This window comes from Lepidochelys kempii, chromosome 4 (assembly GCF_965140285.1).
Source record: "Lepidochelys kempii isolate rLepKem1 chromosome 4, rLepKem1.hap1, whole genome shotgun sequence".
In the NCBI taxonomy this organism is placed as follows: Eukaryota; Metazoa; Chordata; order Testudines; family Cheloniidae; genus Lepidochelys; species Lepidochelys kempii.
In genome coordinates, this window is record NC_136383.1 from 133,808,074 (window position 1) to 133,821,491 (window position 13,418).

The 13,418-nt window shown below is 50.5% G+C and overlaps 1 protein-coding gene across 2 annotated transcripts in view; it reads right to left on the reverse strand.

Annotated features, from left to right (window-relative positions):
* Positions 1–8,541, reverse strand: part of SMOX (spermine oxidase) — a 109,646-nt gene extending 101,105 nt beyond the window's left edge. The window contains exon 1 of one of the 2 annotated variants that reach the window (XM_073342924.2): positions 8,378–8,539. The gene's annotated coding sequence lies outside the window, so the exon portion shown is untranslated. Of the gene's footprint in view, positions 1–8,377 lie in introns of both variants that reach the window. The other variant, XM_073342926.2, reaches the window with a different exon arrangement.
* Positions 8,542–13,418: the final 4,877 nt, after the last annotated feature.

The window sequence follows — 13,418 nt, forward strand, 5'->3', positions numbered from 1 at the left end:
CTATAACCCACTTCATCAGATGCATAGAGCGAAAAATACAGTAGGCAGGTATAAATATACAGCACATGAAAAGATGGAAGCTGCCTTACCAAGTGGGGGGTCAGTGCAAATGAGGCCAATTCAGTTAGGATGGATGTGGCCTATTCCCAACAGTTGACAAGAAGGGGTGAATATCAAAAGAGGGAAAATTACTTTTTGTAGTGACCCAGCCACTCCCAGTCTTTATTTAGGCCTAATTTGATGGTGTCAAGTTTGCAAATTAATTCCAGTTCTGCAGTTTCTCAATGGAGTCTGTTTTTGAAGTTTTTTTGTTGAAGAATGGCCACTTTTAAGTCTGTTATTGAGTGTCCAGGGAGACTGAAGTGCTCTCCTACTGGTTTTTGAATGTTACAATTCTTGATGTCTGATTTGTGTCCATTTATTCTTTTAAGTAGAGCCTGTCCGGTTTGGCCAATGTACATGGCAGAGGGCACTGCTGGCACATGATGGCATATATCACATTGGTAGATGTGCAGGTGCCCATTCCCCCCCAAATCAGCTCCTCTCCCTCCCTCTCTACACCTTCCGCGCACCGCGAATCAGCTGTTCAGTGCTGTGCAGGAGGTGCTGGAGGGGAGAGGAAGGAGTGGGGGCAGGAAGAGGTGGGGGAATGGAGAGGGAAAAGGCAAGGTGGGGGCGGAAGAAGCGGGGTGGGGGCTTGGGAGAAGGGATGGAGTGGGGGCAGGGCCTGGGGCAGAGCAGAGGTCAAGCACCCCCCGGGAACAAAGGAAGTCGCCGCCTATGGGTGACGGTACTATGCTGTCAGAACTCCTCTTGTTGGCATATGCTATGTCTATGCTAGCAGGTTATGCTGGCATAGTTAGGCTGCCATAGGCCACATCTACAATACAGATCCTAAATTCTTGGGGATGGGGGAGAAGTACTCCCTATGAACAGGAGAGTTGGATTAGGGGTAGTGTAAGACTGTACTGCTTTCAGCTCTCTCTGCTGAGACAACATAGGTTATTCTCGACACCTCAGCTACAAGGTAGCTGCAACTGACTATTTCTGCATTAGTGAACTACATGTTTGTTTAACTTCAGTGTTGCACCAAACCTAAAAATAAAACCTATTCTTTTCTTCACAGCATGAAAATATGTAATTCTAAACAGGCCAATAATATACTTTGGTGAATTAAATTTAGCTAATTATGGAGAAACATCTTAAACAAATTTGTCATTACACAGCAAACTAATGAACCATGAAGAACAGAACAAACAATTATCAGTTCTTTGGAAGAGATCTACCACTGTTTGTCAGTTCTGCAGTTATATCAACTGTGAGAATATGACGACTTTTCTGTTTCAGGTGGTTCCTCTCCTTTCACACACCTTTACCTTGTTAATTTTGAAAAGGAAAGGCAGATTTAAATGAAATTGATACAGGATGTCAACAAAGTCAATATGGCACTTTTAATAAAAAAAAACTGTGATCAGAAATTTAACACAGTTGAACTATGAATTCATGAGGCCAAATCCTCCTAATAAGTGTAGCTCAGTGAATCATAGAATAACAGAGCTGGAAGGGACCTCTGGAGGCCATCTAGTCCAACCCCCTGCCCAGAGCAGGACTAATCCCAACTAAATCATCCCAGCCAGGGCTTTGTCAAGCCTGACCTTAAAAACTTCTAAGGAAGGAGATTCCACCACCTCCCTAGGTAACGCATTCCAGTGTTTCACCACCCTCCTAGTGAAAAAGATTTTCCTAATATCCAACCTAAATCTCCCGCACTGCAACTTGAGACCATTACTCCTTGTCCTGTCATCTGCTATCACTGAAAATAGTCTAGATCCATCTTTGGAACCCCCTTTCAGGTAGTTGAAAGCAGCTATCAAATCCCCCCTCATTCTTCTCTTCTGCAGACTAAACAATCCCAGTTCCCTCAGCCTCTCCTCATAAGTCATGTGTTCCAGACCCCTAATCATTTTTTTTGCCCTTCACTGGACTCTCTCCTATTTCTCCACATCCTTCTTGTTGCTGACTGTTCCTGATCACTTTCCTCTCGTCTAAGTGCTTCAGTGGTCACCAACTGATAGATCACGATCAGCTGGTTGATCATGGAGCCTCTGACAGTCGATCTCAGTCACAGACTCCAAGATCAACTAGTTGATCGCGACAGGGTCGCCAACTCTCCTGCAGCCAAATACGGAGATTGGCCGCTAACAGTCTGGTGGCGCAGCGGGACTAAGGCAGGCTCCCTACCTGCCCTGGCCCCGCGCTGCTCCCGGAACAGCCGGCATGTCTGGCAAGGGCTCCGCGTGCTGCTCTCACCTGCAGGCACCGCCCCTGCAGCTCCCATTGGCCAGGAACGGGGAACTTCGGACAATGGGAACTGCAGGGGTGGTGCCTGTGGATGGCGGGGAGCCACCTGCCCCTCCCCACCCAGGAGCCACTGCCAGACATGCCAGCCACTTCCGAGAGCAGTGCAGGGCCAGGGCAGACAGGGAGCCTACCTTAGCCCTGCTGTGCCATCGCCTGGGAGCCGCCTGAGATAAGCGGCGCCCAGCCGGAGCCCCCACACCAAACCTCTCCCGCACCCCAACTCACTACCCCAGCCCTCAACCCCCTCCTGCAGCTAAACTCACTACTAGAGCCTGCATCCCACACCCCAACCCTCTGTCCCAGCCCTAAGCCCCCCCCAGCACCCAAACTCCCTGTGAGAGCCTGCATCCCGCCCCCCCACACCCCAGCCCCAGCCCTGAGCCCCCTCCAGAACCCCACACTCCCTCTTGCTCCCCAACCCCCTGCCCCAGCCCACTCCCAGAGCCTACACCCTGCACCCCAACCCGCTGCCTGAGCCCCCTCCCAGAGCCAGCACCCCGCACCACCTCCCAACCCCGTCCCCCAGCACTCAACCCACTCCTGCACCACAAAACTCTGCCCCAGGCTCAGCCCAGGACCCCTCCCACACTCCAAACCCCTCGGCCCCAGCCGAGAGCCCGCACCCCATCCTGCACCTCAACCCCGTCCCAGCATGGTGAAAGTGAATGAGGGTAGGAGACAGCGCGCAACGGGGAGCGGGGGGAATTGAGTGAGCAGGGTGGGGCCTCGGAGATGGGGCAGGGTAGGGACAGGGCAAGGGTGTTTGGGTTTGTGTGATTACTGTTATTTCTACATTTTCTTTGAGGTAGATCCTGGGTTGCACTTAAATTTAAAAAGTGCTCGTGTGCTTAAAAAGTTTGGAGACCACTGATGTTGCTCTTTTGAAGCCAATGCAGTTAAACTGACTTACAGTAGATGAAGATTTGGCCCAAAAACTCTAATCCCAGTTCTACTACGGATTTTCTACGTAGCCTTCACCTCCCTGCCTAGCTGCAAAATGGAGATAATATTTATCCTAGAGGGGCGATGAGGAAACTATCTTTGAAAAAGAAAAGGAGTACTTGTGGCACCTTAGAGACTAATAAATGTATTTGAGCATAAGGTGCCACAAGTACTCCTTTTCTTTTTGCGAATACAGACTAACATGGCTGCTACTCTGAAACCTATCTTTGAAGAGCAAATGTTCTATAACCAAGGCCCTGAGTATGCCTCAAATCGATGGCTGCAAATCTTTCTGCCTGTGAAGCAGTGCTTCAGAATCTAAGCCTAAATTTCTAGTCTTCAGGCTTTTGAAGGTAACCTTGAAAACATAAATACAGAATAAACAGTGTTGTCTTCCTGAGATCTGCAGAAAACCTTAAACAGTGGCTCTAGAGAACAGTGTCCTATTCCATTCAGCTCAGTGATGAAACCAGAATATAACAATTTAAAGTCAACATTACGTATTTCGCTTCTGGTCATTTTATCAGAGGTATCCATTTAATGTTCTTATCTCCCAATCCAAACCGCATCCCATGCCTTCCCAGGTGCCAAAACCCCCAAATGTCTTCTACCCAGCTGCCAAACCACTTCCTGAAGCATTTCCCTTGACAACTTCTGTGATGCAGTTGTAGGTTGTCAAGACAAAAATCTACAGCACATCAAGAACTGAAAGTGTGGGGGAAATGCAAAATAAACATATCCAGACAATAAAGGCCATTTATACTAAATTCATCAAAGACGCTCCTTTTTATTTGAAAAAAAAATTAGTTAAAAAAAAAAAGACACCGGTTTATTCAAAAAGTTATGGGTGCCAATTCCAGTGGAAGACAATGGGTTGCGCTTGTGTCAATGAGGAGCTAATTTAACCTGCAGACCTTTTATTATAGGTATGATGTGCAAACAGAACTCAGGCTGAGTTTGCAAAGCTAGCAGGGTTTTTTCTTCTTCTTCTTTTTGGGGTGGGAGGAGGGAAGAGAACCACACATCTCAAAATATTTGTACATGTATACAGAGCACTGCTGAAAAAGAACCTCACAATAATATTTTTACAAGGGCACTTTTCAGAGTAGAACCTCACTTTAAATGAAGCTGCTATGATACACAACCCAAAGATCTTGCTACACCATTTAAGCCTAGTTTATTGTGCAGCACATGGGGCTTTGGCTCTAGCAGTGGTTGCCATCAAAATCTTCTGTTGTAAATAGTTCACATTACCACCCACACTATTCCTGGAATCTGTTACAGGAAATACCATAGTAATGTTAGCTACTTGCAAGTGGCAATTGCAAAGGCTTGCCATGGTGACCACCAGTGAGAGTACAACTATTACTATTCATAGCCAAATACACCCCCTACTCCAACGTATGGAACACCTGGACTCTGTGAAACCCAATATTTCAATATATTTTCATTCCTTTTTGGGAGAGAAAGCATGATAAGGAGTGGTGGCTATGGCCATGGGTGAGTATATTTCTACATTTATTAGTTTTGGTTAGTGGTGGTCATAGAGGCTGCTAGGTCTGTGAATATAGTAGAATCTATCTTTAGTATTTTGTCAAAGGCACCCAGTGCAGGGGATATGAATTTTTTATTTGTATTTCTTTTGATATATAATATGTGCCCATATAAATTAAGACCCTGCAGGGTTGACTCACTGCTTCAACCTTCAGAGGTCAAAGCTTTTGTCCTTCCCATTTCTGATTTGAAATTAAAAAAGGAATCTCAGCTTTCATTTAAAAAAAATCTAGTCATTTTTCCTGGAAAGAGAGTTTTCTGCAGCAGGGGTGGACAAACCACCATTAGTATAAAATGAGCCAGTTTTGTGTGCCAAAGGGTATGTCTACACTTGAGCTGAAGGCTCTTACAGCACAAGCAGATGTACGTGCACTAGCTTTGATCAAGCTAAAAATGTGCTAAAAATGGAAGTGGTTGCTACAGTGCAGGCAGCAACATGGGCTAGCTGTCTGAATACAACCCCCCCCCACCCCTCATCCCAAGATCCTAGGTACTTTCTCAGGCAGATACCCTACCCTGCTGCCTGCACCACTGCTGCTACACTTCTATTTTTTAGCACACTCGCTCTATCAAAGCTAATGTATATACATATTCCCATGCTGAAAGTTGTACCGTCAGCTCAAGAGTACACGTACCCAAGGAGTCTCCCTACTAACCCTCTCCAACCTTCCTAGGCCATCCCGGTACATTTTAGGAGTGGGGACTCACAAAAAGTTGTCTCCGAGGCCAAACCCAAAATGTTAAGGCTGGTTCTGGCTGAGGTGAATAAGTTAGCTCCATGCATGTAATTAAAAGCAGAGGGTCCTGCAAATGAACCCATAAAAAGCAGACATTCTTTTCTATAATGTCTAAATATGGACATTAGAGATCCCATGGCACTTTTCAAACTAGTTCATCCACAATTTCCACACCCCAGACAACATTATGCGCAAGTTGGTTTCTATCCTCCACCCCAGGGGTGGTTGCATTTCAGTGGTAATGTAATTAACTCGTTAAAGGACTTTGCCAGTCCTGGACAGGCCTATCCACTGTTAAACTTGTATCTTAGCTGCTGCTTTTTTTTTAAAATATCTGTAGTGTTGAAGGATGGAAATGTCAGACTGTTTTCAATATAGAGGCATAGTCCAGAGGGGTAATGACTAAAAGAGGGATCTAATCTCCATTTATGAACGTGACTCCATGAGTGGTCTTGACCACATCAAACTCCATGTCTTAATGTCCCCAACTATAAAATGGTGACAACTGTTCACCAACTCTAAGGGTTTTGTAAGGAATTAATGAATGTTAGGTTCACACTAAAAGCAGGAAAGGGGCTATATAAATGCTAAGTATTATCAGTATGTCAATAAACTGAGTTTGTTAGAGACTCAAAACACACACAATTCTTACACAATACACTGTGATGACTCTAGGCTGACACCATGTCCTTAACTCAACCAGCCTGGTTACTCTCAGAACTGCATACTATATTGTGCATATTAAGTAAAGCTTGCATCACCAGGGTGAGGTAAGGACAGAGTTTTGGCCTCAACCTTGTCTTTATGGCAGATCAGAAAGTGTGCGTGTGTAATTTTATACATACATAAGCAAAGTGAATTTTAATGTGTATGTGTGTAATTGTATCATATACAGGAGAACAATTATTGATAAGCACAAACCTTATCTTGGTTAGATTACAAAGTGGATTTGGAGGTGGGGTATTATTTTATATATATATATATATATATATATATATATATATATACACACACTTTTTATTAGGATGTTTCTGCTGATACTACTTGAGCTTTAGTCTCATGATGTCACCATAATCCTGAGATTATTTATGTAAATACAAATCTTTCGTAGCCAGTAATTTACATAAGGTGTTTTACGGTGACTCTGACACTACAGTGCTACCAAGGTATTATAATACTGCAGCTTTGGAGCTAAATTCTGATCTCAGTCACACCAATGTAAATCTGTATAACTCCACCCGACATCAATTAAATTACTTGAGTGCAGGAGATCAGAAACTAGTGCCAAAACCACAGCATTATTAAACCCATGTACAAACAAGAAACACCTAATGCACACTTAAAACATTTGCAGATCATAATTTACATCAATAATCTTGAAGTTTTGATGACATTTATTATTGGAGCTTTGTTGTCATGTTATTACCAGAAAAACTCCTTAATATAAATATATTCACACACATATATAACCAACCCCACACAACTACTTTATGAGCTGACATAAAGATAAGGTTGAAGCCATTAATAATTGTCTCACTCCCACCTTGCACAATTCTACTTGCCTGGAGCAATTTTGTTCAAAAACGTATGAGTCAAAGTATAATTAGCTGTTTCCTTAATATTATCAAGGTTCAGCACAGAAGAGTTGGGAAATTTTGGAGGGTGTCTGGTAAATTTCCAAGACAATTTTTTAAGTCTGGCCTTGAGCTACATCAGATATTCCACAGATTTCTCACTACTTCTATATAATGAAACATGAACCCACCAAAATATACACCCCCCTCCCCGCCATTATTATTATGGTTATTATATACTCTATGCTTTGGAGCGTGCATGCATAAACACACACAGTTCACTGTGCATTATCTAAGTGGAGCACATCTCAAACTGCAGTGAGACGCAGCGGTAGTCGGTGTCAAAACCCTGTGTAGTAATGTGACTGGGGGAAAGGAACCGGCTTTGTTTCAGGATTCACTGCTTCTCCATCCATCAATTTGCAACATCAACAAAAACAGAAGACCATAAAGAGGTCAAGAAAGGAGCCTCAGTGAGCACTAACTGCACAGCATTTGCGTGGCAGGAGTCTGACTCTGACACAAGAAGAATATGAAACAAACACACCAAAGCAGGGTTCTGAAAAGGGGAGGGGGGGGAGAATAATATCTACCAGTAATTTAGTAGGATGACCAGATGTCCTGATTTTATAGGGACAGTCCCAATATTCAGGGCTTTGTCTTACATAAACACCTATTACCCCCCACCCCCATCTGCTTTCTCACACTTGCTATCTGATCACCTTATCCACACAGGCTGTTTCATATGTAGATCCCCAGGGTGAAAGCCCCCCTCAATTCCTGGGGCAGCTGAAGCTATGACAGAACATCAGTGCCCAGGGGGGACAGGGTATGGGCTCCTCTAGGGAAAGGGTGGGTGTGGGGGAGAATTCTCTCGGGAAGAATGGGGGGGGCGGTTACAGGATGGATCACCCCAATTCCCCCTCCCACGTAGAACTGGGGGAAGGGGTCTGTGGTCCCCTAGGGAAGACCGGGGGGGTTTACAGGACGGAGCACCCCAATTTCCCCCTCCCAAGCAGCACTGGGGGAGTACTAGGGGGAAGGGGTCTGTGGTCCCCTAGGGAAGACCGGGGGGGTTTACAGGACGGAGCACCCCAATTTCCCCCTCCCAAGCGGCCCCGGGGGCCGAGTTGCTCCTGGGAATTGGGGGCTCCGAGGCTGCCCCCCGCTTCCAAGCCGCCCCCGAGAAGCGCGGAGGCCGGGCGGTACCTGGCTGTGCGGCGGCCGGCGGCGAAGGGCTCCTGCAGCCTGTCCAGCTCGGCTCGGCGCTCGGCTCGCCCGGCTGCTGCGCTGAGAGGCGACAACCAGCGGCGGCCTGTTCCGCAGCCTCCTCCCCGCTCGGCCCGCCCCGGCTCCGCCTCGGGCCCTCCGCCCGCCCGCCCCCCGCCGGCCCGGCAGCCTGGCCTGGAGCCCGCGGGGGCCCGGCCCGGCCCCGGGCCCGGCCCTGCCTCGGGGGCCGCCGCCGCGCCGCGCCGCGCCGGGGGAGTGGAGCTGGAGCCCGGCGCCGACACGCCCCGCAGCGAGCGGGACACATCCCCCGGAGCACGGACCTAGCGCCCCGGGACCGCCGCCCAGCCCCCCGGTACTGCCCCCCCGACGGGCCCTTCCGCCACCCGCCCCCCGGTACTGCCCCCCCCGGGCCCTTCCGCCCCCCGGTACTACCCGCCCCCCCGGGCCCTTCCGCCACCCGCCCCCCGGTACTGCCCCCCCGACGGGCCCTTCCGCCACCCGCCCCCCGGTACTGCCCCCCCCGGGCCCTTCCGCCCCCCGGTACTACCCGCCCCCCCGGGCCCTTCCGCCACCCGCCCCCCGGTACTGCCCCCCCGGCGGGCCCTTCCGCCACCCGCCCCCCGGTACTGCCCCCCCCGGGCCCTTCCGCCCCCCGGTACTACCCGCCCCCCCGGGCCCTTCCGCCACCCGCCCCCCGGTACTGCCCCCCCCGGGCCCTTCCGCCACCCGCCCCCCGGTACTGCCCCCCCGACGGGCCCTTCCGCCACCCGCCCCCCGGTACTGCCCCCCCGACGGGCCCTTCCGCCACCCGCCCCCCGGTACTGCCCCCCGGGCCCTTCCGCCCCCCGGTACTACCCGCCCCCCCGGGCCCTTCCGCCCCCCGGTACTACCCGCCCCCCCGGGCCCTTCCGCCACCCGCCCCCCGGTACTGCCCCCCCGACGGGCCCTTCCGCCACCCGCCCCCCGGTACTGCCCCCCCCGGGCCCTTCCGCCCCCCGGTACTACCCGCCCCCCCGGGCCCTTCCGCCACCCGCCCCCCGGTACTGCCCCCCCGACGGGCCCTTCCGCCACCCGCCCCCCGGTACTGCCCCCCCCCGGGCCCTTCCGCCCCCCGGTACTACCCGCCCCCCCGGGCCCTTCCGCCACCCGCCCCCCGGTACTGCCCCCCCGACGGGCCCTTCCGCCACCCGCCCCCCGGTACTGCCCCCCCCGGGCCCTTCCGCCCCCCGGTACTACCCGCCCCCCGGTACTGCCCCCCCGACGGGCCCTTCCGCCACCCGCCCCCCGGTACTGCCCCCCCGACGGGCCCTTCCGCCACCCGCCCCCCGGTACTGCCCCCCGGGCCCTTCCGCCCCCCGGTACTACCCGCCCCCCGGTACTGCCCCCCCGGCGGGCCCTTCCGCCACCTGCCCCTCGGTACTGCCCCCCTGGGCCCTTCCGCCCCCCGGTACTACCCGCCCCCCGGTACTGCCCCCCCGACGGGCCCTTCCGCCACCCGCCCCTCGGTACTGCCCCCCCCAGGCCCTTCCGCCCCCCGGTACTACCCGCCCCCCCGGGCCCTTCCGCCACCCGCCCCCCGGTACTGCCCCCCCGACGGGCCCTTCCGCCCCCCGGTACTGCCCGCCCCCCCGGGCCCTTCCGCCCCCCGGTACTGCCCGCCCGACGGGCCCTTCCGCCACCGGCCCCCCGGTACTGGCCCCCTGGTACTACCCCCCCATACCCTGTCCCTGCCCGCTCCCCCGCAGCCCCTACACCACTGGTACCCCGGCCAGCCCCCCCATACCCTGCGGCCCCTACATCACTGGTACCCCACCCAGCCCCACCATACCTCAGTCCCCCAATACCATGGCACAACCCCCTGACCCCTACACCACCAGCCCCCTAGTGCCCAGTCTCCCCATACCCTGTCCCTGCCCCCGGGGCCTTGGCGTTTTTGTAGCATGTTAAGGCAGGCTTCAGCAAGGAAAAGGTTGAGAACCCCTGGTGTCGGAGCCATGGCGGGTATGGTGCCTCGGAGCTCCGGGGAGGGAAGGGGGGTCCCTTGGGCATAGGGGGGGCAAGGGTTGGCAGGGCTCAAGCCTGTTCCTCCCAGCGGGATCCAGGGAGGGAGCACCACCTCCAGCCCCTGACTCACGCGGGAGGCCACTGAGCATGTCTGCTCTGTGGGGGGAACGCAACCAAAAAACTATAACTCAAAGCTCAAAAAGTTTGAAAACCGCTCAGGGTGCAGGCAGAGAGTAGCTAGGGGCTGTGTGCAGGCCGGGGGTATCAAGGGGCTGTGTATGGGCGGGGGGGGCTCCCAGCTTCAGCCCCCCGCTGCTCCTGGCTTGGGGAGGCTGGGGAAGGTTTGCCAGCTTCAGCCCTGCGCTGCTCCCAGCTTCAACGCCAGGGCTCGGCCCACTGGGTTTCTGCCGTGGGGCTCTGCGGCCCCCCTGAAAGGGCTCCTGGACCTCTAGGGCAGTGGTCTCCCAAGTGGGGTGCACGCAAGACCGTCTGTGGGGGTGCGTGGCAGGAGGAGCGCCGCCAAAGGAGCGCCTCCAGCACGGCAGCAACAACACTCCTGGACCTTTGATTCTTCAGCGGCACCTCGGCTCTCCCGGCTCCGTCTTCGGCGGCAGCTCTTGTTTTTTGTTTTTTTGTTTCCCCAGGGCTGGCCCTGGGGGCGCACGATTCAAAAAGTTTGGAGACCACTGCCCTAGGGAACCACAGACCTCCGGTTGAGAACCACTGCCCTATGCTACCATCCCCATCCTCCAAGACCCCTTTACCACCATTTCCCAAATACACCCTCCAAGTCCAGCCCTCCATCCTCCCTATATCACCATCCAACCAATACCCAATGGATCCTCAACCACCATCCCCCAGATACCTCATCCCACCCCCCCACGGACCAACCAAATTTCCTTCTTTGACAGTACTAGCCTAGTGATGGGGGAAACAGAAGTCATGGTATATCTTGATTTTAGTATGGTGTTTTATGCTGTCACACATGACATTCTTATAGGCAAGCTAGGGAAATGTGGTCTTGATGAAAATGATTATAAGGTGCGTGTATAACTGTTTGAAAGACCATATTCAGAGTAGTTATCAATAGGTCACTGTCAAACTAGAAGGGCGTATCTAGTGATGTCATGAAGAGGTCAGTCCTGGGTCTGGTACTAGTCAATATTTTCATTAATGACTTGGATAACGCTGTGAGGAGTAAGCTTATAAAATTTATGGATGATACCAAGCTGGGAGAGGTTGCAAGCAGTTTGGAGGACAAGATTAGAATTCAAAATGACCTTGACAATCAGAGAATTGCTCTGAAATCAGTAACGTGAAATTCAATAAAAAGTGGAAAGTAGTCCATGTGGGAAGGAAAAATCAAATGCACAAATACAAAATAGGGAACAATAGCTTGGCAGTTAGTACAGCAGAAGAGGATCTGAGGTTGATAATGGATCACAAATAGAATATGAACCAACAATGTGTTACAGCTGTAAAAGCTAATATTCTGGGATACATTTACAGCAGTGTCATATATAAGGGATAGAAGGCAGTTGTTCTGCTCTACTTAGAGCTCAGGGGATCTCAGCTGGAATATTGTGTCCAGTTCTGGGTGCCACACTTTAAGAACGATGTGGACAATTTGGACCCAGGTCTTCTTATGCTGCACTGCTGTCTTGCTAGTTATCTCCCATTTGCTTGATGACCTCTGCATATTTTATAAGCATACTCTCCATTCCATCACCCAAGTAATTGAAAATACTGAACAGTACCGGGCCCAGGATGGATTCTTGCAGGACCCCACTTGATCCATCCTCTCATTTGACAGTGAACCATTGATAATTACTCTTTGAGCATTGTCTTTCAACCACCTTATAGTAATTTTCTCTAGACCATATTTTCCTAGTTTGCTCATGAAAATCTCATGTGGGACTGTCTCAAAAGCGCTAATAAAGTCCAGATATATCACATCATCTGCTTCCCTTCTATCCACTAGATTGTTTACCTTGTCAAAGATGGAAACTAGGTTGATTTGGCACGCTTTGTTCTTGACAAGTCGATGTTGGCTATTGCTTATCACCTTATTATCCTCTAAGTTTACTAATTAATAGTTTAATAATACTGATGTTCCAGCTGCAGTGCCCAATCCACTGGGCCACACCAGGCTTTATAGATTAAGGCTCCAATCATGCAAAGATTTATGCACATGATTATCTTTAACCACTCAAGCAGGCCCACTGAAGTTAACGGACTTATTACCATGCTTAAAGCTTAGCACATGCATAAGTCATTGTAGGATCAGGGCATAATTTTTACTCAGAAGGGACATTGTCAGATTAAAATAATAACTTTTTTAAAAATAAACTGTGTTATACTTTAGATAATTTAGAATAATCCAGAACAGTCCAATTTACTTTTTCACCACTTATGCTGTTTTGTTTATTTTGAAAAGACCAACCCATTTTGCTTTCTGCAATCTTTAAAAAAAATTAAACATTAAAATATAAAAAAGGCAAAGATCAAGCAGACATAGCAAATGTAGTTATAAATCTCAGATACAGTATTTTATTATGCCTTCAATCCACAGCATTTCTCTGATTGAGTCCCCACTTTAGTGACATTTGACTAATCAAGCAAAAATGTACACCGCTGTCACAATGTCTGGAGCAGCTTACAACCGTGGGTGCCAACCTTGGGGCAGACTGTCAGAAATGGCAGACACCCCAAATTGGTGGTATGTCCTATAATTAAATTTTCACCAACCCAGTAACAAATGTAAACTCCTGGATCACTATAACAGTCTTACCATGGAGTCACGACAGTCCCCTTAGGGTCTCTGGTCTATTCTGCTACCCAGGCAAGCTGGACATGGTAACTGATTTCCCATACCAAAGATCACAAAATATTCAGGTTTCTTCCAGTCCCAAGGGACCAGTCAAATAACACAGATCAATTTGTATCTCAGATCACACACCAACAACAGTGCTTATAGACAATCCTGTAATAAACTAACAGCTTATTAACTAGGGAA